The 25120-nt window shown below is 40.4% G+C and overlaps 1 protein-coding gene across 3 annotated transcripts in view; it reads left to right on the top strand.

The window, feature by feature from the left end:
• Positions 1–25120, top strand: part of LOC119562331 — a 200608-nt gene that overhangs the window by 48773 nt on the left and 126715 nt on the right. The gene's annotated exons all lie outside the window — the stretch shown is intronic.

Here is a 25120-nt window from a genome sequence, read left to right on the forward strand (position 1 = left end):
CATTCTGGGTGGGGTAGGTTCTTGCTGATGCCTAAACTCGACACTACGAATTTTATTACATAGAGTCCCTTAAACCAACAAAACCTTCTTTAAGGTGAAATGCCAAGGCAAAAATCAAACTAATTAGTTTATAGATACGATCTTCAAAGTATTGCAAGGGGGTAGCGTTGATGCTAGCGGCCACAGGTTTTCTTAACCCACCCGACCATGTTTCTCTCGGAAAAATAAGAGCAAACCCAAATGTTAATGTCCCCTTTTATTATCGTTTATACCCCCATGTCTAATAAAAACTTAGAAATTCATCGTGATATGCATCTCTGTATAATTCTTAATATAAATTGTAAAAGGAATTGACTGATATTACTTTAAGGGCTGTTTCCAGTAATTTCTGGTAGTTACATAAGTTGTAGAGTTCTTTTAAACTGGGGAATTAGGTATTCATATTTGTATAAGTATTTCTATTTAAGTGTTTTTCATTACTTTTTGGATTCTGTTTTAATTTAACTTTACTTTGCGTTCAAATAACAATAAAAATCATTTTCCCACAACAATACCAGTTGGAACAAATTAGGGTTAGCTTAAAATATTTGAGAAAAACAATTTGCAAAATCAATAGTCGTTATCAGCCAAACGAAAGGTAACCCGGTGCAGAAAGATCATGAGAATCAAAACAAAAAACCAAATACAATAGCTGTACAGGTTGTCAGGCAATACCCGTAGGCAGTCTGGCGATCTAAGATTACATTTACGTATCTCCTTTATCTATCTGCATGGTTTCGGAAACGTCACAATGAATATTATTGTTATGGTTCTATTACTTTTTATGTCAGTACACCCAGAAAAATTGAGAACGGAAAAAAACGAGATCGGTTCTTCTCGGTTTTAGTATTGTGTTAGTAATATATATAATTACAGAATATATTTTCCGCAACAACATTGTTGTTCAAACCGCAGATTTTTCGAAGTTGTTCCCCGAGATTATAAGCATTTTCTTTGCGAAGCGCAAGGCCGGGTAATACTTAAACCACAATCAAAAACGATTTTAATTTTATTTTTAAACATTCTGCTTTTATCTTAACGATTATTATATTATTCCTCGGGGAAAAAAACATAGAAACCTCAGTGGAAAATTATATTCTAAGTATAAGAACAGACGTCGCAAAGTTTTATCTAGTAAAGAAGATGATGAAAATATTCCACACGATTTTGATGACTACGACAAGGGACTATCACTGTCATTAAAATTGCATTTGAAGAGAGACTCATCGGATTGGAGCGAAGTCTGTAGACTCTGGGAAAAAACATGTAAAATTCGCCAAGAAGATGTAAAATCGCTATGCAATTTAGAATTCATGCAAGACTGGCCAAAATTAGGACATTCTAAAGTTTCTTCTTTGGAAATATTACATACAAAAGGAAGAGGAAGAACAAACAAATTTATGTTTTGAAGCCCATAGCATACAATCAATAAAAATCCATTAAGAAACTACATTTTTAATTTGACAGACTTTGTAACGCCCCCCTCCATGTATATACCCTTAATAATGACATTAAAGCGGTAAGGCTAAAATATATATAAATTTAAAAAATTTAGCATTTTTATTGAGAATGGGTTCTGGAAGCGAGATCGATGCGATGTTGAAACCGAGAACGGTTCTTCTGGAAAACGAGATCGATTCGATGTTGAAACCGAGAACGGTTATTCTCGAAATCGAGGTCGATTCGATGTTGAAACCGAGAACGGTTATTCTCGAAATCGAGGTCGATTCGATGTTGAAATCGGGAACGATTCATACTGAAATCAAGATCGACCATTCTCAAAGGCGAGAACGCTGAGAACGTTTTTTTCCCTGAGTGTATTTAATTTTTAATTTGCTGTTGCTTCCGTTGGCTTTTATTTAAACGAAGTTTTTTGGAGAAAAGCTTACCCACTTAATGAAGGCCTTCATGTTGCTGCAGAGTTGATGTTGTGATTGGTGGGTGCTTAGGGAGTTGTAAGTAACATTATTGTTTTGTCCATTGATCTCTATTCAATAACCCATCGGCTGGCTTGTTGTTATGGGAAGTGTTTTGTTTTAATTAAATTTACAGTTGTAACTTGTTCAAGGCTCTGAATTGCTTGTTAAACTTTGTTTGTTGGTTTTTAAACTTTTACATGGTTGTATTTATGGTTTTATTTTTATGGTTTTATATCCCTCGGTGTAAATTTGATCTACATGTCTGCCAACGATATGAGCCTCTGATTTTTTACGAGTTTAGCGGGATCACTATGTTTTACACTTCGCCTTTTGCCTTTTTGTGGGGAGAGTACTGCTTGCCCTTAGGCAGAATTTTAGATGGGGAGAAGAGGAGAATTTTAGATGGCTCAACCAATAAACGGGACAGTTAGAGGTCACTGGGGCCCACCACGTGTCTGTGAGGTTAAAACCTGGCTGCCAAGTTGAGGTCTTTTAGCAAAAGCAGAACTCCGGGGGTATATTGACGGGGCTTGCGATTCACTAATTAAAGAGGGTAGTGTCAACGTCATATGTGCAGGTTACGTTATGCAACTACTTACGATATTCTTGGTCGGCCTCGACTCTCAATATGATGTAGGGGTGCTTTTTGAAGAACCACTATTTATCATTCACAGGGGGTTGTCGAAAAATGTGAATATCTGGTACTCCTGTGGCGGGCTCTATCTAGTTAAAATAAGTTAAATAAATAAATAGTTTTAAAAGAATTACTTGACCAATAACATTTTTCTTTCCAAAACAATAGTATGGGAATGAAAACTACTTCTTGCCAAACAAGACGACCATTACACTCTTTCCCAAAAAAAAAATTTTTTTTTGTTCAAATGGAGAGATTTTTTGACATCTTATCTCAAAAGTTGTAGGTGACTACAAAACAAATAGAAGTATAAAAAATTTTTTTTTTTAATTTCTTCGCAAATATTTTCTATGATTTTTTGAAAATGTTTAATAAAAATTACTAGAGCCACATTTTTTACACCCGTTACTCGTAGAGTAAAAGGGTATACTAGATTCGTCGGAAAGTATGTAACAGGCAGAAGGAAGCGTTTCCGACCCCATAAAGTATATATATTCTTGATCAGGATCACTAGCCGAGTCGATCTAGCCATGTCCGTCTGTCCGTCTGTCCGTCTGTCCGTCTGTCTGTCCGTCCGGATGAACGCTGAGATCTTGGAAACTATAAGAGCTAGGCTATTGAGATTAGGCGTGCAGATTCCTGAGCTTCTTACGCAGCGCAAGTTTGTTTCAGCAGAGTGCCACGCCCACTCCAACGCCTACAAACCGCCCAAAACTGTGGCTCCTTCAGTTTTCATGCTAGAATAAAAATTTAAACTGAAATGTATTGTTCTTATCAATACCTATCGATTGACCCAAAAAAAGTTTGCCACGCCCACTTGAACGCCCACAAACCGCCCACAAACTTCAAAAAATCGTAAATATGAACGCAGATATCTCGGAAAATATCAAAGATAGAGAAATGGGATTTCAGATTTAGATTCCGTAGGCTTGAGCGCAGCGCAAGTTTGTCACGCGAATATGCCACGCCCACTCTAACGCCCACAAACCGCCCAAGCCTGTGGCGCCCACAATATTCATGCTAGATAAAAAATTTTAACTGAAATGTATTGGTCTTGTCAATACCTATCGATTGATCCAAAAAAAACTTTGCCACGCCCATTCTAACGCCCACAACGCTTAAATCTGTCTACCGCCGGTAGGTGGCGCATTTCAACCTCGCTTTGCTGCATATCTCCATTTTCCTTTGGTCCTTTTAGCTGAGTAACGGGTATCTGATAGTCGAGGTACTCGACTATAGCGTTCTTCCTTGTTTTTGACTGAGATCGTCCCATTTAAAAACAATAAAAAAATACAAAAAATGCGAATTTTAAAAATTATTTTTGCAGCTACTATAAATTTTGTTTCGGAATACTAATAACACCTGTTTACAAAAAAAAATTGATGAAATACGCCTTCAAGGAAACCTTTGTTTTCCGGTAAGGTACATCTCCCTGATTAAGAAACAAAACATTTTTTTTTTCAGCCGAGGAACAAAGTTCAAAAAGTAGACTTTTTCAAAAATTCGACATTCTTAATAAGTGCTAAATGGGTTAAGAAAAGTTTTGTATCATTTGCTAAAGTGTACATAAAGTAAATTGTATATTAAGTTTTAGGTATATATTTCTTTTGATTCGTCTAAATACTTATGCTGACTAGTGTAAATAACTAGTAGTAGGAAGCTTTTTGAACCCCATAACGAATATATATTGATAAGGATCAATAGCCGAGTCGATCCATGTCTGTCCATTCGTACGCTGTGATCTAGGAAACTAAAAAAACTAGAATTGGATAGTGCCTCGACTGTTAGATACCCGTTACCCAGCTAACCAAACACAGCCGTAAGGTGTGACAGCATACTTTGTTTAACCATTTTTCAATACTGGTAATGGTTGCTTTTTATTGAACAAAGAAAATGTGCGAATAAATCGAAGCCAGGTGGAAAACTAATGAAAATAATAATACGGATAACAAGATATCCGTGTGTGTGTGTTGATATGCATTTGTAGCTGACGGGGGAATTGAGATTCGTTTAAAAACAACATCTTTATAATACCTGCTGACACCTTTAACACATTTTTTTCAACGGGCAAAACTATTTTCAAATTACAAGCTAATTGTGTTATTCTCGAGTTGAAATTGCTTTTTTATATTTACGCCAATACATATAAATGTTTTATACAAATAGATTCACGGCCTTCCCTCACACCATTCCGCTAAATTATCTATACTACGTTTATATAAGGACCCCTAAAAAAATGGAATTTAGCTCCTGAAGCAAAAACCGCATGACATAAAAATAAAAAAAAATATAAATTCGGATGTAACTTGAAGACGCATGCTAAGTATAAATTGGTACAGTAGGCGACCACGAACTGCCCCAAAAGTCAATTAGTTTTTTTAAAAAATTTTTCTTTTTCCTTTTCTCTGTTATAAATTTTGACAAAGTGGTTTTAAAATGTGCTGTTTGTTTAACCATTTTTCAATACTGGTAATGGTTGCTTTTTATTTAAGTAAGTGTAATAAATGGAAAATTTAAAAGGTGTTTCATTGAACCTAGAAAATGTGCGATTAAATCAAAATCCGAATCTATTTCTAATGAAAATAAGAAAAATGAAAAAAAGATATGCGTGCATCTGTGTGTGTATACGTGCACTTATAGCTGACGCACAGTGGGCCCAAAGAGTTAAAATCTTGCCTTAAATCAGCGGAGCCTTATGGCGACAATTTTTTGATTGGATATTGTTAAAGGCAATAAAAAATGTAAAATAACATAATTAGGTAATTAGTGTAGTTTTTCATTCAATTAATAAAAAAAAAGGTTTTTATATAAAACAAGAAAGGAAGTTAACTTCGGCAAGCCGAAGCTTATATACCCTTGCAGCTATAATTATTAAATTTAAAAACACAAAAAATGATATTCCCAATAGTATAAGATAATATGTCAAAAAACACCGAAGCTATAATTTGTATTGCGAATTTCATTTTATCAAAATCGGACGACTATATCATATAGCTGCCATAGGAACGATCGGAAAATTAGTAGGAAAATACTATGAAACAAATTATAGCTTCGGTGTTTTTTATCATATAACCTCCTATGCTTGAAAATAAAATTTTTTAATTAATTCTGAATTTCGATTTAAATTTTATCAAAATCGAACGACTATATCATATGGCTGCCATAGGAACGATCGGCTTGCCGAAGTTAACTTCCTTTCTTGTTTTAAATTGATTTAAAAAAAAAAATTAATATCATCAAATTATCATCATCATCATTCATCTTCATCACAACTGTCAGATCATTAAAAAAAATTTTGAATACACCCTCTGAGAATTAGGTGTACTTTTTAAAAATTTTAAATTTGGCATTTGTTGTATTTTTTGAGGAGTTTTGAAATTGGTAGAAATCAAAGGATCCGAGCTGATAAGCAATACATAAAAGACATCCTGATTCATTTCGCGACTGGATTTTCTGGAGTTGTGTTCTTGAAAATGCTTCAAGTCCTTATTTATTTCATCCATTGCTTCCTCGGATAATTGACCAATAGGTAGCAATGCATGAATAAAAAACTTGTACAGAGTTAGTGGCAAATTATACCACGGATAAAGCGTCACAAAACGACAAGCCGTTTTGAAGCGTATTCTATTTCCATTTATACCCGTTACTCGTAGAGTAAAAAGTTATACTTCATTCGTCAGAAATTATGTAACAGGTAGAAGGAAGCGCTTCCGACCCTGTTCACGTCAAAAGGGCGTTTAATTTCAGGAGGCAGTGTCGAGCGGCAGTTTTATCCAGATGTCTACATCTCGCGCGCTCGCACTGCCGGCCGCTCTCCCTCTCCATCTCTCCCCTAAGTCTCCGCTCTGCTCTGGAGCGCTTAAGTTAAGTTAGGCTTAGGCAGTTCATGTTTCAAAGTGTACTAATAAACACCTACGCTCGTCGCGAAAAAACCCCAAAAGTACTCCCGTGTTTTTTGGGTACCATTCAGTCTTGGGGCTTCAACTATTTCCATCGATCAAGCCGCACCGCCCCAACAGACCCTATGAAGTACATACGTTCCTGAACAGGATCACTAGCCGAGTCGATCTAACCGTGTCGGTCTAGCCATGTCCGTCTGTCCGTCTGTCCGGATGAACGCTGAGATCTTGGAACCTATGAGAGCTACGCTATTGAGATTTGGCGTGCAGATTCCTGAGCTTCTTACGCAGCGCAAGTTTGTTTCAGTAGAGTGCCACGCCCACTTTTACGCCCACAAACCGCCCAAAACTGTGGCTCCTACAGTTTTGGTGCTAGAATAAAAATTTTAACTGAAATGTATTGTTCTCATCAATACCTATCAATTGACCCAAAAAGTTTGCCACGCCCACTTTTACGCCCACAAGCCGCCCCCAAACTTCAAAAAATCGTAAATATGAACGTGGATATCTCGGAAACTATAAAAGATAGAGAATCGGGATCTCAGACTTAGATTCCGTAGCTTTGTACGCAGCGCAATTTTGTCACGCGAATATGCCACGCCCACTATAACGCCTACAAACCGCCCAAGCCTGTGGCGCCCACAATTTTCATGCTAGATAAAAATTTTTAACTGAAATGAATTGGTCTCGTCAATACCTATCGATTGATACAAAAAAAATTTGCCACGCCTACCCTAACGCCCACAACGCTTAAATCTGTCTTCCGCCGGTAGGTGGCGCATTTAAATCTCGCTTTGCTGCTTGCATATCTCCATTTCCCTTTGGTCCCTTAAGCTGAGTAACGGGTATCTGATAGTCGAGGTACTCGACTATAGCGTTCTCCCTTGTTTTAAATTTAATAATTATAGCTGCAAGGGTATACAAACTTCGGCTTGGCGAAGTTAACCTCCTTTCTTGTTTTATAATATTTATATTTTTGTGTATTTGTTTTGCTTACAAATTTTTGTTGTGTGTTATTTAATTTTTTATTTATTTATTTTTTTTAATTTTTTTGCTATTGTTTTTTCCTCCTGGCTTATATTAGTTTTTAGTGTGTTTATAATATAAGGGGAAATATGTGTATCGTTTTTTAAAAACAAAAAATGTAAATTATAAGTTAGTGGTAGTGGTAAAATTGTTCCCTCAATTATTATACCCGTTACTCGTAGAGTAAAAGGGTATACTAGATTCGTCGGAAAGTATGTAACAGGCAGAAGGAAGCGTTTCCGACCCCATAAAGTATATATATTCTTGATCAGGATCACTAGCCGAGTCGATCTAGCCATGTCCGTCTGTCCGTCTGTCCGTCTGTCCGTCTGTCTGTCCGTCCGGATGAACGCTGAGATCTTGGAAACTATAAGAGCTAGGCTATTGAGATTAGGCGTGCAGATTCCTGAGCTTCTTACGCAGCGGAAGTTTGTTTCAGCAGAGTGCCACGCCCACTCCAACGCCCACAAACCGCCCAAAACTGTGGCTCCTTCAGTTTTCATGCTAGAATAAAAATTTAAACTGAAATGTATTGTTCTCATCAATACCTATGGATTGACCCAAAAAAAGTTTGCCACGCCCACTTGAACGCCCACAAACCGCCCACAAACTTCAAAAAATCGTAAATATGAACGCAGATATCTCGGAAAATATCAAAGATAGAGAAATGGGATTTCAGATTTAGATTCCGTAGGCTTGAGCGCAGCGCAAACCGCCCAAGCCTGTGGCGCCCACAATATTAATGCTAGATAAAAAATTTTAACTGAAATGTATTGGTCTTGTCAATACCTATCGATTGATCCAAAAAAAACTTTGCCACGCCCATTCTAACGCCCACAACGCTTAAATCTGTCTACCGCCGGTAGGTGGCGCATTTCAACCTCGTTTTGCTGCATATCTCCAATTTCCTTTGGTCCTTTTAGCTGAGTAACGGGTATCTGATAGTCGAGGTACTCGACTATAGCGTTCTTCCTTGTTTTTAATTTTATTTTACTATTGCTCCATTTTTAAGGCCCCAAATCCAGTGCTTTCTAAGTAGCTCTAACAAAAGAAAATCAAGAATTTTATTCTATGATCTGCACAGTCCTTAGCGAAGTACTCTGGCGTAGACCTTTTACATGCTTCTGTTATGTCTTTATTTGTATACTCTCCGGCTAACTCTCTAAAATGTTAAGAAGTTAGGTATAAAAAAATGTTCCCTCAATTATTTTTAATTTTATTTTACTATTGCTCAATTTTTAAGGCCCCAAGTACAGTGCTTTCTAAGCAGCTCTAACAAAAGAAAATCAAGAATTTTATTCTATGATCTGCACAGTCCTTAGCGAAGTACTCTGGCGTAGACCTTTTACATGCTTCTGTTATGTCTTTATTTGTATACTCTCCGGCTAACTCTCTAAAATGTTATAGAAGATAGATATGTGCTTCGAAAGGCTTACATAAAAACTTGCAATGGAGTAGCTTCATAGCTTCCAAAACCGGTATCGGAGTGAAAGTTTTTTTAAAAAAAAAAATTCACTTTGAGCTATGACAATATGATTTCAATAAACTTTTTTTTTACAATCCAATAGAGGAAGTATTTTTAATGCAAACATATCCTATAAAATATCTTTCTGATACTAATTGCAAAATAAAAGTACAAGAATTAAAAAATCTTCTGCCATAGTATTAATATCCCTTTTTCACAAATTAGAGCTTTTTCTTCTGAGGCTTTTTATATCATTTCCCCCTTCAAGGTCCTAATTCGATAGAGTCACTCACCGAGTAGGATCGAAAATTTCAGTAGCTTCGCAGTTGAAAATTAGCTAGATTTAATAATTTTACAAGTCATTATTCTTGCTATCGTCAGCTTAAGCACTTAAGTCTACAAACTTGACATTTTTGAGAAAACTAAGAAAATACTTGAGAAAGGGAAATTGTTTGCTGTTAAGCTGTATAGCAGAGCGATTGTTGCTTTGCCTAATAAATTAAGTTGCATACTTAACCCTCAATTTTTCAAAAGAATTTGGAAAAATGTGTTTTCTTTCTAGTTTTGGACACATTTTTGTTTCTTATGTTTTTTTCCCATGCGCGTCACCGCGCGAATGCTCGAAGAGCATTGGAGCGGCATTTCCGCGAGTTGCCGCGCCGACATTTTCTATTCTCGGAATCTTTCGGCTGTTATCGACAATCGTCGGAGCATCGGCGGCTTTCTTATCAATATACATAGGTATGTATAGTGCATCGTTATTTTATAAGAACAATCCTCATAAAATGGAAAAAAGCTAGAGGAGAATATCATTCTAGTGAACGTAACTGTTTGTTACTGTAATTGAAAACTTAAACGAATTCCACTTATAGTGCGTGTATTTTCCAACTAAGAAATAAGAATTTAATAATAATAATAATTTATCTAAGACCGGAGGACTTCGCTTGAGTGTGCGTTCCTCATGCCGCAGAGCGCCGCCCTGCCGCAGTGTGCCCACACCTTAATTGTTTTCGAAGAGCCATTTCATCCTTTAAAGTAACCACATCTGTGTCATTATACCCGTTACTCGTAGAGTCAGTCTCCATCATGGTTTCGTGGAGTGCAGATGCGTTTTTTCATTGCTGCGAAATTCTTTGTGAAGATTCTATGGACAAGTCCACCTTCGTGGCAAATCAATTTGTTTTTGTAAATCCGGCAGCTAAAGCTGCAGTGACAGTGCTCAGACTCTCCGTTAGCTCTGGTGAATCGCGAAAACAAGTGAAACAGAGATCAAAAGGCAACAGTTGCAATTTGTTGATCTGGCAAATCACCGCTATTTCGAATTCAAATTCGAATTCAAATTTAATCATAAACTTAATTAAATAAATTTTTAAAAAATACAGGCATCCGTTCCCCGTATTGAACCCGGTGCCTCCCGGCTGCAAGGTGCTCACCTTGATCACTTGGCTACGACTGCTTTCGTGGAACCTACTCTAAGTGTGTACTGGAAGTCGGTAAAGCAGTACAAAGTAGTGCACAGCTTCCAATATGCCTACAATGTGGGACTCCGAATCCGAATTCGACATCCATTCAAAGGTGGTTAAAGCGCAACAGACTATGACTAATACTCTAAATTCCTCATAACAAAGATTTAGCAGCATTTATAAAGCCAGTTCCATCAACGCCCAGCCTTTACCATCTCATGTTATTGAACCCGAGCTAGAAGCCATAGCCGGCGACGATGAAGACTGGTGGACCCCAAGGAACAACAAACGCCGTCCAGAATCCAGATCTCCCAATTCTGCTAATAAAGTGCACTGAAATTCCACTAGTCCCAAAACATCTGAATCCGCCAACCGATTTGCTGAGCTTTCGGACATGGACACAACCGAAGAATATTTACAATCCTACCAAACAGTCAGCCAGTTGGTTAACAACCCTGATCAGGCCAGTACCAGCACAGGCTTAAGCCACGGCAGCTCCGGTAACAACGACAACGTCGAACGCAACAGATGTCAATCCAACAACAACAGTATTGACAGTGCTACTAAAAAACACCCACCCAATCACAAGCCACCGCCGATTGTAATCAATAACTGCGAGAATCTGAACGGGCTTATTCGATCCATAGATAAAATCGTACATCCGTCTAAATACTCCGTAAAATGTCATTCCAACAATTCCGTATCGATCCTTTCTGCAGATTCAGACGCGTATAGAGCAATCAGTAAATATTTGATTGCAAAAAAGGTCCCGTTCCAATCCTGGCAGCTTAAAGAGGACAGATCTTATCGCGTGGTTATCCGAGGTGTTCATCACCCCACTCCGGACGAACGGATCAAAGAAAGCCTTACCTTGCTTGGCCATAATGTTCCTTTCATCAATAGACCAAAAAGCCGTTTCGACAAAACAAAGTTCATCAACCTAGTGTTTGTTGAACTAGAGCCATCTCCAATCAACAAGGAAATCCACGAAGTTAAGACTCTATGTCGCCAGCGTGCTCAAGTGGAATTACCATACAAAAAGGATGATGTCGTACAATGCCATCGTTGCCAGGACTTCCACCATACAAAAAACAACTGCTTTCTGGATCATAACTGTGTGAGATGTGGTCAGAAACATGGTATAGAGGCCTGCGAACGTGATATTCATCCTGTTAAATGTGTTAATTGTGGTGAAAATCACACAGCAAACTGCAAGGGCTGTGTTATCTACCAGCAGACAGTAAGACGCCAAAAAAATACTTTCATCCCAGGTTAACGCTCTTCCCCAAAAAACCTCCACAAAAAGGACGACTGTTCGATCTGATGTCGTGGGAGCTCTGTCGTACGCAAATGTCACCAATGGTCATTCTCGTCACCAAAACCAACAGGGTGGCCGATCCCAGTTGCAGCAACCTGCGAACCTGCACCAGAACCAATTCCCTCCACTGGGAACCAGCAATAGGAGGCCTAACCAGCAACATAAACCAAATGACCCCCCTCGGTTACGGACACACACCATACAGACGACAGACCAACAACAATACCCAGAGACCCGCCATTAGCAGCAGCAGTCCTTCCAGCAACAACATCAACGAAATCGCGAGCAATTCCAAAACGATCAGCAATGGAAACGACAAGAGCAAATGTACCTACGATCTGAAGAACAACTGTCTGACCTTGTTGCTCGGTTTGACAAAATGCTTCAGATGATGATGTCAATGATGTCCCTTATCACCAACCTCTTACCCCAAATAGCGCCAGGATCTGCTCAAGCAGCCGCTGGTCTCCACTCTACATTTACAGCCCAACTATGAGTCAAATTGGACTCAAAATCGGTGTGTGGAACGCCGACTGCTTGACCAACAAGTCACTCGAGATGGAGCTTTTTGTAAAACAACATCATATCGACGTTATGTTGGTCAGCGAAACTCATTTCTGCTCTAGATCATACTACCAGCTAAGGGGATATGACGTACATGTTTCAAACCATCCTGCTGATCGCCATCGCGGAGGATCCGGAATTATCATCAAATCGTGCCTTAAATACTACCAATTTTTATGTATAGAACACCAAACGGCTCAGTGTGTTGCGATCTAAGTCAAAACTGACCAAGGGGAAATAGTCATTGCATCTATATATTGTCCTCCAAATTCGCCTCTCACAGCTAACCACTACGAAGAGCTTCTTAGTGAGCTTGGGCCATATTTTATAATTGCAGGGGACTGGAATGCGCATCATCGTCTCTGGGGATCACGTAACTCTACAATTCGGGGCAGAACTCTAGCGGATATTATACTCGCATCTCATATGCAGGTTCTTGCTACCGGAGGGCCTACACATTACTCGTACAGCCAATGCATGCCATCAGCCATAGACTTTGCCATTTACAAAGGAATTCGTTCTGATTTACTAAGCATCTCTGAAATTTTTGAACTAAGTTCGGACCACATCCCATTAATAATACACTACAGAGTTTCCGGTTGTAAGCTTTCCCGCAAGACCTGCGTCCTGCCCCAGAATGCAAATATCCCACAGTTTCAGGAAGCGATTAACGGTTTAGTTAACCTTAACAGGCAGCTGAACACTCCTGATGACATTGATGATGCAACTGAACTGTTTGTGCGAAATATTCACATCGCTGCCGAATCATCAACCTGCGGCCAAAGACCAAACAGCCCATCTGATCCACCTCATGCCCTTTTAAAACCTGAGGTCCTGGATTTGGTGAGGCTTAAAAGGACGTTGCGTCGCAGATTTATGCATTCTCGAGACCCTGCTGACAAAAGGGAGTATCGTCGTGCTGAGGACGATCTTAAGAAACTTTTGCTTAGAACGACGAGTGAATACTTTGCTGACATGCTCCGCAATGCTGATCCCACAAAGCCGTATGGATTCAATCTCTGGAGGGCAACAAGGAATATTAAACGACAGCCCCCTCGCCGAATTCCAATAAAGCGTGCCGACAACACGTGGAGCAGATCAGACAGCGATATTTCGATGGCCTTTGCTGAGGAATTGGAAGGGCGCTTTCAGCCATTCAATCTTGCTAGGCCTGAAGACGTGGATAATACCCTAGCATTCCTAAATGCCCCCTCCTCGGCGATCGAACCTATCCCACATGTGAGTCCGGAAGAGGTTTGCCTTCAAATTCGCAAGCTACAACGCAGTAAGGCTCCCGGTTTCGACGGGATCGACAGCAGAATTGCCAAGGCGTTACCTAGGAAGGGTATACTTTTTCTAGTTCTCCTTTTCAACTCCATGCTACGTATCCACCATTTTCCCACACAGTGGAAGTGTGCTGTGATATCGATGATACCCTACCGACCAATAAGTCTACTGCCCACCTTCTCTAAAATATTCGAAAGAATATTCCTAAGTATAATGATGGCAGTTAGAAGTGTGCAGGACGCCATTCCAGACCACCAGTTCGGCTTTAGAAGTCACCATGGAACCCCAGAGCAAGCACATCGGGTAACGCAGCACATCCTTGGAGCGTTCGAGAACAAGCAGTACAGTTCAGCAGTCTCTCTTGACGTCAAAGAAGCTTTTGACTGCGTTTGGCACGATGGCTTGCTGTTTAAGCTAAAAACTCTCCTGCCTACTGCCCAATATCTTCTCCTGGAATCGTATCTCTTAGAACGAAATTTTATGGTAGATGTGAGAGGCGAAAGATCGTCTATCAGATGCATTCGAGCTGGCGTACCTCAGGGTAGCGTTCTTGGTCGGGTTCTATACACTCTGTTTACCGCTGACCTGCCATACCCTAGAGAACTGGGTACCCTCCTGGCTACATATGCTGATGACACAGCCTTTATTGCCAAATCCACGTGTCGAATTGAAGCAACTCAAATCACAGAAAACTTTTTGGATTTGTATGGCGAATGGACGAATCGATGCAATATCTCGATAAACGGAAATAAGTCTCAGCACTGCAATTTCTCTCTTACAAGTAAAATTCTCCCCAGAGTGAAATTCCAGGACACAGTCATACCGCAATCAGCCCAGGCTCAGTACTTGGGCTTGATTTTGGACAAACGTCTTACGTGGGGCAGCACATAACGAAAATTACAGCAACATGTCGCGCTAAACTTCGGAAACTAAATTGGATGCTTAAAGGTACAAGTGAGCTCAGCCTTAGCAACAAGATGTTGCTGTACAGGTCGATAGTGGTTCCCTTATTCACTTATTGCATTCAAATATGGGGTACCGCTTCTGACTCAAATGTCATGAGGGTCCAAAGAAAGAAAAATCGGGCGCTACGTACGATTGCGGATGCGCCTTGGTACGTAAGGAACGATGTCCTAGCCTGCGATCTTCACATCCCCATGGTGCGAGAGCAGATAAACATGCACTCAAGCCGTTACAACGACCGTCTACTAGCCCACACCAACCATCTAGCAGCATCCCTGGCAAACCCAACTACAACGAGAAGAAGACTGAAGCGTCGGCACCCTGGCTATCTCTGGGCACGAGGACGTCATCGTACCCGTGTCCTAGAACAATAATGTTGAACTGACACTGTTATAAATTTCTTAACTTCCTTATTTCTGTTATGTTTCATGTTATTATACCCGTTACTCGTAGAGTAAAAGGGTATACTAGATTCGTCGGAAAGTATGTAACAGGCAGAAGGAAGCGTTTCCGACCCCATAAAGTATATATATTCTTGATCAGGATCACTAGCCGAGTCGATCTAGCCATGTCCGTCTGTCCGTCTGTCCGGATGAACGCTGAGATCTCGGAAACTATAAGAGCTAGGCTATTGAGATTTGGCGTGCAGATTCCTGAGCTTCTAACGCAGCGCAAGTTTGTTTCAGTAGACTGCCACGCCCACTCTAACGCCCACAAACCGCCCAAAACTGTGGCTCCTACAGTTTTGATGCTAGAATAAAAATTTTAACTGAAATGCATTGTTCTCATCAATACCTATCGATTGACCCAAAAAAAAGTTTGCCACGCCCACTTTAACGCCCAAAAACTGCCCACAAACTTCAAAAAATCGTTAATATGAACGTGGACATCTCGGAAACTATCAAAGATAGAGAATCGGAATATCAGATTTAGATTCCGTAGCTTTGTATAACGCCCACAAACCGCCCAAATCTGTGGCGCCCACAATTTTTATGCTAGATGAAAAATTCTAACTGAAATGTATTGGTCTCGTCAATACCTATCGATCCAAGAAAAAAATTGAAACGCCCACTCTAACGCCCATAACGCTTAAATATGTCTACCGCCGGTAGGTGGCGCATTTAAATCTCGCTTTGCTGCTTGCATATCTCCATTTCCCTTTGGTCCCTTAAGCTGAGTAACGGGTATCTGATAGTCGAGGTACTCGACTATAGCGTTCTCCCTTGTTTTTCCTTTTTTATTTCAATGCGTTTTATAGCCATTAGGTTGGCTGATCAACGCTTGAATAAATATTAGCACAAAAAAAAACTCGTAGAGTAAAAGGGTATATTAGACTCATCGGAAAGTATGTAAAGACAGAAGGAAGCGTTTCCGACCCCATAAAGTATATATATTCTTGATCAGGATCACTAGCCGAGTCGATCTAGCCATGTCCGTCTGTCCGTATGAAAGCTGAGATCTCGGAAACTTTAAGAGCTACAATACTGGGATTGGGAATGCAGATTCCTGAGATTCCTGCGCAGCGCAAGTTTGTTTCAACAGAGTGCCACGCCCACTCTAACAACAGCCCACAAACCGCCCAAAAATGTGGCTCCTACAGTTTTGATGCTAGAATAAAATTGTAATCTGAAATGTATTATTCTCATCAATACCTATCGATTGACCTAAAAAAAGTTTGCCACGCCCACTTTAACGCCCACAAACCGCCCACAAACTTCAAAAAAACGTAGATATGAACGAGGATATCTCGGAAAGTATCAAAGATAGAGAATTGGGATCTCAGATTTATATTCCGTTGTCTTGAGCGCAGCGTAAGTTTTTTACGCGAATATGCCACGCCCACTCTAACGTCCACAAGCCGCCCAAGAAAGTGGCGCCGAAAATTTTTATTATAGATAAAAAAGTTTAACTGAAATGCATTAGTTTCGTCAGTACCTGTCGATTGATTAAAAAAAAGTTTGCCACGCCTACTCTAACGCCCACAAACCGCCCAAACCTGTGGCGCCCACAATTTTCATGCTAGAAACAAATTTTTAACTGAAATGTATTAGTCTCGTCAATACCTTTCGATTGACCCAATAAAAAAGTTTGCCACGCCCACTCTAACACCCATAACGCTAAAATCTGTCTACCGCCCAACCATATATTGTGATCAGCGGTAGGTGGCGCATTTCAGTCTCGTTTTGCTGCTTGCATGTCTCCATTTCCCTTTTGTCCCTTTAGCTGAGTAAAGGGTATCTGATAGTCGAGGTACTCGACTATAGCGTTCTTCCTTGTTTTTGCTTTTTAGATCTAAGCACATTTTTTTGTTAACTCATAAGAGATATTTTTCCATCCAGACTTAGGAAACTTTAGTGAAACCCATCGATTCACGATTTCAATATGAGGTAAATGTTATTTTAATTTTTTAACATTTTACATCGGCGGTATATTAACATATAAGAAATTTGCTAAAGGTTTTTAATCGTTACTTAAGTTTTTAACCACGTTAATGGCATCAACCAATAGCTTATGGTCTTTTACACTAAAGTTTTGATTTAAGAAAATGTACTTTTCTTAGCATCATAGAGTACCTTTTCTGATTAAAAGTTTTTTATGGCCGTTACTCCTAGAGTAAAAAGGTATACTAGATTCGTCGGAAAGTATGTAACAGGCAGAAGGAAGCGTTTTCTTGATCAGGATTACTAGCCGAGTCTACCTAGCCATGTCCGTCTGTCCATCTATCCGTCCGTCCGTCCGTCCGGTTGAACGCTGAGATCTCTATACGAGCTAGGCTATTGGGAGTTGGCATGCAGATTCCTGAGCTTCTTGTGCAGCGCAAGTATGTTTCAGCAGGGTGCCACGCCCACTCTAACGCCCACTAACCGCCCAAAACTGTGGCTCCTACAGTTTTAATGCTAGAATAAACATTTTAACTGAAATGTATTTTTCTCATCAATACCTATCGATTGACCCAAAAAAGTTTTCCACCCCCACTTTAACGCCCACAAACTTGAAAAAAACGTACATATGAACGCGGATATCTCAGAAACTATTAAAGACAGAGAGAGTAGAGTATTTCAGAACTAGATTCCGTAGCCTTGTACGCAGTGCAAGTTTGCTACGCGAATATGCCACGCCCACTCTAATGCCCACAAACCGCCCAAACCTGTAGGGCCCACAATTTTCATGCTAGAAAAAAAATTAAACTGAAATGTGTTAGTCTCGTCAATACCAATCGATTGACCCTCAAAAATTTTTGCCACGCCCACTATAACGCCCAGAAGCCGCATAAACCTGTGGTGCCCACAATTTTCATACTTGAGAAAAATTTTAACTGAAAGGTATTAGTCTCGTCAAAACTTATCGCCTTGGGAATCACGTGGGACATGTCCTCTTGCACAAGTGAAGAACAAGTGACGCTCCATATAGAAAATTGTATGGGATGTCCGCATTTTCACAAGTGAAAATTCAAATGAAAATGTTTCAAAGTCCCACCGGACTTCACTTGTTCCTTATACTCATTTTTCGTATGGCTTGTCACGTGCCGGTGACACGTCCCAAGTGAAATCACTTGTGAAAATCAGAATTTTTACCATGAGTTTTCACTTATGAAAATATAGAATTTTTAATACATACAATTTTAATTACATTTTAATTCATTTTAATAGAATCGTATTATTCAGATTTTCATCAAGGGGACAATTAGTGTTAGTATTTTTGTTTTTTTTGTTTTGTTAGTTTATTTTTCACGTTCGTCATCGCCTTTCTCAAACATGTGTCCGGGTTCTCTGAGTCCTTGGCCAACGCTCCGGAAAAAATGTATGGGCATATGATTAAAACATGCGTTTTACTTTTCAATTTGTATATTTACCTTTTAGAGATGTGTATAAACCCTTTGCGGGATATTTTTTGCCACAAAACATTTCGTCATCCACTTTCGGCTAACGGAACCTATTGAATACCTTCAAAATTTACGTACTTTAAACTAAGATCAATGCACAACATCTTAAACTTAACGTAGCACTTACCTGACTTTATTATATTAACTTAAAGAAACAATTAAAGTAACTCTGCTGCGCACAATTAAAATTGATGCTTCCCTTTCAATCACTCAAACAGAATGCACCAAGTCTTCTTTTCACCCCTTTACTTGATTTCTTTTGTTTTCTCTTCGTTGTTGGCGCGTGCTACTGCACCTATACCCTTTCTAAAGCGAAAATATCCGACCAAATAATTTTTACTTCTTGAGTAAAAACACAATATGAAATTTTTTTTAAAATGTTAATTTTAAAATGTTTTAAACATTTAAATCATTTTATCGGACTAAATTTCTATAACTAAACTAAAAAATTATATTGTAATAAAAATGTATAATAAATGAACATAACATTATAAGTAAATTCAATTTACTTAATTTTACTATAATCAAATAATTTACTTTTATAAAACAATGATGTTGTTTATTTTTGATAATGGTAATAATGCTCATAAAATATTATGGCATTCACATGTCTCTGCTCTACGAAAATTTTTTCCCCGAAATATTAGTCGCTAGCCGAACACAAAGGAGAGACGCAAAAAAAAATAACGGACCGGCCGAAATTTGTCTCTGCGAGCGCGGAGTGCGGGCAGACTATAAGACAAGAAAGAGAGGGAAATCTCCGAATATCTGCCTCTCTTTGTTGCACGATCGTTTTCGTAGGCAGTCTTCTACGCTGCGCCGACTGCTCTGCTGACGTCAACAGCGGAACAGCGTTTTAGGCACAAAAAAAAACGAAAAAGCTTTTTGCCTTGAGCCATGTCACCGCGTCCCTACTGCAGAACTGAAGGGTTTGCATATATGTGCTTTCTACATATGGAATTTCTAATTTGTGGTTCATCCAGGGGTTCATTAAAATGTTAAGGTTCATCTTGTGGTAAATCTTCTAATTTTATGGTTATAAAAGGTTATTTTTTTAAGTGTTTCCCAATAAAGTAGATAAACAAATGGTTTTCGAAAAGTCTTTAGGCCTTGTCGTTATTCGCATGCCTAATATCACATATCCTCCTTATCTGTCCCAAAATAAATTCAGAAGGGGGAAATTAAAAAAAAAAATTTGGAGCGAAATGACTCCTAGATTTTATCCACTTGATAGTGCAACATTGTATGCCGCATTTGGACAAATCCTTTCTTACTGAGCACTAATTATAATAGAAATATATGTATTCCATTTTAGTGTTACCAGTTTTTCTTCGATATATGATACTAAATTTAGTGAATGAATTATCGATCTACAAAACAAGAGAGAACTCTATAGTCGATGCCATCAACCATCTAATACTTGGGGATGCTGAAACCAAGATTTCGCACTTTATTTGCTTATAACCCATGCCAAATCCCAACTTCTCAGCTTTAATAGTTTCCGAGATCTCAGCGTTCATACGGACAGAGAGCCAGACGGACATAGCTAGACCGACTCGGCTAGTGATCCTGGTCAAGAATATAAATACTTTATAGGGTCGGAAACGCTTCCTTCTAACTGTTACATACACAGAGAAAATATGATTTATACTAAGATTTCTATATATGTCTTTTAAAAATGTCATTGTACAACAACAACTTTTAAAAAAATAATTAGACATACTGTTTGTGCCTAACCGAAGTAGACACCTGCAGGACGATCGCGTCGCGGCAATGGTAACGATGGTTACTGCAATGCCGGACCACAGGCGATGCTGAACTGCGCTGAGGTTGAGCTAACGTGGTTAGCTGCTAGTTGAGATAGTGTATTACGAGCCCTATTCCTAGAGGTAGGAAGTAGAACCGCGGAGTTATGAGGTGTGTTGATAACTGATTTATTCTTCATTTGATACCTGCTTATATTCTACTTAGAACACGGAAGCTTAGTGTAATGGTTAGTGAAAGAAGCTATATTCTAAAGTAGGTCAGGGAATTATGATTACGGTAGCAGTTGCGTAGTTGGCTCGGCTGACACCGCAAATGTGCTGACTGCATTGGCGGGTCAGCGTATCGTTGTGACGGTGAGATGGTGAGATGGTGAGATGGTGAGTTAGTGAGACATATAATATGCTGACCAGCAATTCTCATCTGCAGTGAGTGCTACTGAGCGCCTGGTACTGTTCCTAACTTGGCTACTGCTTGATTTGTTTGGGTGTGGTCATGTTGAGTACCTTTGGGTACGAACATTCTCCCCCCCATCGAGGGGTACCCTCAATTAAAGGCGTGATGTCGGTCAGCCCTTGGCCGCATTGTATAGAAAGTACCTAACAAATCATTGACCACGGGGGATCTTTCCTTCAACTGCGGCGGTTCCTGTTTGTGATTCAGGTCCTTCACATCTTCTTGATGCTGCTGAACACTCCCCTTTGCGATAAAATTTACATTACCGTGGGGACTAAAATTGTGCCCTCGTAGAATTTGATCATTTGGCACGTCTATGGTATGTGGACGTTCTGCAACAAAACTAAGATCTTTCCTGGTTAAGTTTAGAAATGTTGAACCAAAGTCAGCCTTCTTGTAGGTTTTGAATTGATGAGACGTCGGTTCTATATTCATCGGATTTTTATCTTTCGTTGGCTCATAAGCAGCGTTCGGTCCTGCAAAATCATCTCTGTTTTCTAATAGATTGGGGTTGATTTCCGTATCAGAAAAGGTTTCTTTATTGAGATAACCTGTGATTACATAACCAAGCCTTGTGCCTTGTGCCAAAGGTTTATTAGGTCCTAGTTCAAGAAGTTCACCGGTAATTACACGAGAAAATACTTCAACACCTAAAGTTAGGTCAATGGGTCCTGGTTGCCGAAAGTCAGGATCTGCTAACGGCAGTCCCTCGGGAATATTAAGATCGGTTGTAATCGGTACTGACGGTTGGTCTGTAATGACTGTGGGCATAATAAATACCTCTAATAGTTTTTCAAACCCTGATGTACAGGATGAGAGCTTTAGTGTTGATCTAATTGCTGTTGATATCTTTCCTCCGATTCCAGATATTTCAATCGGTGACCTTTGTTTAAGAGATAGCAGATCTGCCATTCTCCTTGAAATAAGATTCACCTGTGATCCACCATCTATTACCGCGCGACATGTTTGTAATTGACCGTTTGGCCCTTGTAATGAGACCTTGGCGGTCGCGAGCAAAGTATATCCTCCTACATGGTCGTAGCCTGCAACGGTTACGGCGCCGGCCACTGGATTGCTAGTCGGTCCTTGGTGTAACAGTGAATGATGCCGTTGCTGGCAGACTCGACAAGTGGTCGGTGATCCACAGTTTTCAACCTTATGAGCTGTAGACAAACAATTTGTGCATGCTCCTACTTGAATAATGGCTTGGCGCCGTGCTTTGGGGTCCATTTGCTGGATACGGCTACATGCTCTGAGATTATGTTGTCCTAGGTGACAAATCTTACAGCTTTCTTCGTTGTGAACTGACTGATGGCGGAGTGTTGCTGTAGGTTGAGCGCTTATTGTCTCCAGCATGCAAGCGCGCCGCTCAATAAACGTCAGTACACTCCATAACGTTGGAATTTCCGTTGGTGCATCCGCTGAATTTTCGAGAGCAGCTAGAGACTGCTGGTCTAGTTTTCTTCTGATAAGAAAACACAGGATTGGATCCCAGGATTTTGTGCTGATATCAAGGTTTTTAAGAGTACTCATTGAATTTTTTATAGTGTCATGCAAGGCCCTTAGTTGGCGCGAGGAGCCGTCTATAGGCTTATGGTCAATAATTTTTGCAATGGCGGCGAATACTAGTATTTTTCCGTTCTGGTACCTGGCCTTTAAACGCAACCAGGTGTCGTCATAGCCACCCTGTGAGAAAGCTGTGTCTGTCAAGACGTTTCTCGCTTCACCACGAAGCGAACTCTGTAGAATATGTAGTTTTTGACTGGCCGAATATGGTTTGTTATGTACCAATTCCACAAAGAGATCATGGAACCGTGGCCAGTCTAGATACTCGCCGTTGAACTCCGGAATGCTAATTGGCGGAAGTGCCAAGCTTAGGCTCATTGGCGCGTCGTTTTCTCGTAGCAGGTTCATTTCGTATTCCTCGTATAATGTGTGGAATTGGGCTAGCTCTGCTTCTGCCAGAGCTGCGGCCCCAGGTGTGCTATCCAATTCGTCGTGGGCTTGCCTTAGTAACGCCCAATGGAGATCCAGGTGCCTTTGTAGGGCTGGGGTGACAGTTGGGGCGTTCGAGGCTAATGTTAATGATGACTCCAATTCGTTGCATCTTCTCTGCAACTGTCGGATCACCGTGTCAATTGTGGAATCTCCTTTGACTTGATCTCTTGTTGCGAGCTTGATGTTGGTCGAAGTTCGTCTGGGGGCCTTCGGAAGCTCGCTTCCAGTCGGCATGTTGTCCAGAAAGATATTCTGATATTTTTCGACCAGCTCTTTAAGTGCTACTAGTCGTGAAGAGTACTCACTTCCAGTGGGTAGTGCCGCTTGCTGGACTTCTTCATCTAGGTCGCAAAACTGCTGCCAGAGATCGTTTAACTGAGTTAGCTTACCGGAATAATAGCCGTCTCGGTGGCGTCGGTCGGCAGAATCCTTGCCATAATTCTTAATGAGCTGTTGGATTTTCCCTTGCAGCTCGTTTTGGGTGTCTAGTAATCGATTGTGTAAATCGATTCTTGTGTGACTTGTTTCCTCAATGAATGAAGTAGACATATTGTGTGTCTTGGAAACAAAGAATCTTGTGAAGCTGGATGAAGCTGAGTATCCTGTGAAGCTGGATGAAGCTGAGTATCCTGTTAAGCTGGATGAAGCTGAAGTTCCTGTGACGCTGGAAGAAGAAGCGAATCCTGTGAAGCTGGATTAAGCTGAAGTTCCTGTGACGCTGGAAGAAGAAGCGTATCCTGTGAAGCTGGATGAAGCTGAAGTTCCTGTGACGCTGGAAGAAGAAGCGAATCCTGTGAAGCTGGATTAAGCTGAAGTTCCTGTGACGCTGGAAGAAGAAGCGTATCCTGTGAAGCTGGATGAAGCTGAAGTTCCTGTGACGCTGGAAGACGAAGCGTATCCTGTGAAGCTGGATTAAGCTGAAGTTCCTGTGACGCTGGAAGAAGAAGCGTATCCTGTGAAGCTGGATTAAGCTGAAGTTCCTGTGACGCTGGAAGAAGAAGCGAATCCTGTGAAGCTGGATTAAACTGAAGTTCCTGTGACGCTGGAAGACGAAGCGTATCCTGTGAAGCTGGATGAAGCTGAAGTTCCTTTAGTGGGAAGGGGGTTGCTTGAGTGTGATCCTTTGTTGTTAAAGGATCACGTCGGGGTCACCAATGTTTGTGCCTAACCGAAGTAGACACCTGCAGGACGATCGCGTCGCGGCAATGGTAACGATGGTTACTGCAATGCCGGACCACAGGCGATGCTGAACTGCGCTGAGGTTGAGCTAACGTGGTTAGCTGCTAGTTGAGATAGTGTATTACGAGCCCTATTCCTAGAGGTAGGAAGTAGAACCGCGGAGTTATGAGGTGTGTTGATAACTGATTTATTCTTCATTTGATACCTGCTTATATTCTACTTAGAACACGGAAGCTTAGTGTAATGGTTAGTGAAAGAAGCTATATTCTAAAGTAGGTCAGGGAATTATGATTACGGTAGCAGTTGCGTAGTTGGCTCGGCTGACACCGCAAATGTGCTGACTGCATTGGCGGGTCAGCGTATCGTTGTGACGGTGAGATGGTGAGTTAGTGAGACATATAATATGCTGACCAGCAATTCTCATCTGCAGTGAGTGCTACTGAGCGCCTGGTACAGTTCCTAACTTGGCTACTGCTTGATTTGTTTGGGTGTGGTCATGTTGAGTACCTTTGGGTACGAACACATACAAATTTTAAAACGTGGAATTTTGATATTTTATGTGTATACAAAGGTTTTACAGAATTGAGCAATAATTTTAAAATGCCTAGAAACAATGCTAAAGCTTTAAAATATTGTGGGTAATTTAACATTAAAAAACAAGGAAGAACGCTATAGTCAAGTACATCAACTATCAGATACCCGTTACTCAATGGGCGTGGCAAACTTTTTTTTGGGTCAATCGATAGGTATTGACGAGACTAATAGGTTAGGTTAGGTTAACCCGGTCAGCCCTCACGGCACCACGCATAGGCCAATATGGCCATTAGTTGTCCGGTTGATTTGTATGAACCCTGAGATGAGTTAAGAGGTTTTTATGTCCACAAGGATCGAGGTGTTTTTGGCGAAGGCAAGAAGTTGGCCTGGTTTTCTGCTGGAGGCGTCTCCTAGTGATGCCAGTACTGGGGCACCGAGGTATCTTCTTCTTGCTCGTGAGAGTGCCGGGAAATTGCAGATAAGGTGTTCCAGGGTTGCGTGTGATGCGGCCAGAAAGTGGCCTGTGAGGATTCCCACTAACAGTCTGCAGTCTTTCCGTGGTAGATGCAGTACATAGTGGCTGAGTTTATCGTTGCGCACTTTGCACATAATTCTTGAGATTCGGCAAGTCTTGGTATTCCTCCACTTGCTATTTGCTCGCGTGTCCGCCTGTTTTTCCAGGGCGCTTTGTAGCGTTCGAAGGGAGATAAGCACGTTCTCTGTTCTGTC

The sequence above is a fragment of the Drosophila subpulchrella genome, unplaced genomic scaffold (genome assembly GCF_014743375.2).
Source record: "Drosophila subpulchrella strain 33 F10 #4 breed RU33 unplaced genomic scaffold, RU_Dsub_v1.1 Primary Assembly Seq422, whole genome shotgun sequence".
NCBI classification, from domain to species: Eukaryota; Metazoa; Arthropoda; class Insecta; order Diptera; family Drosophilidae; genus Drosophila; species Drosophila subpulchrella.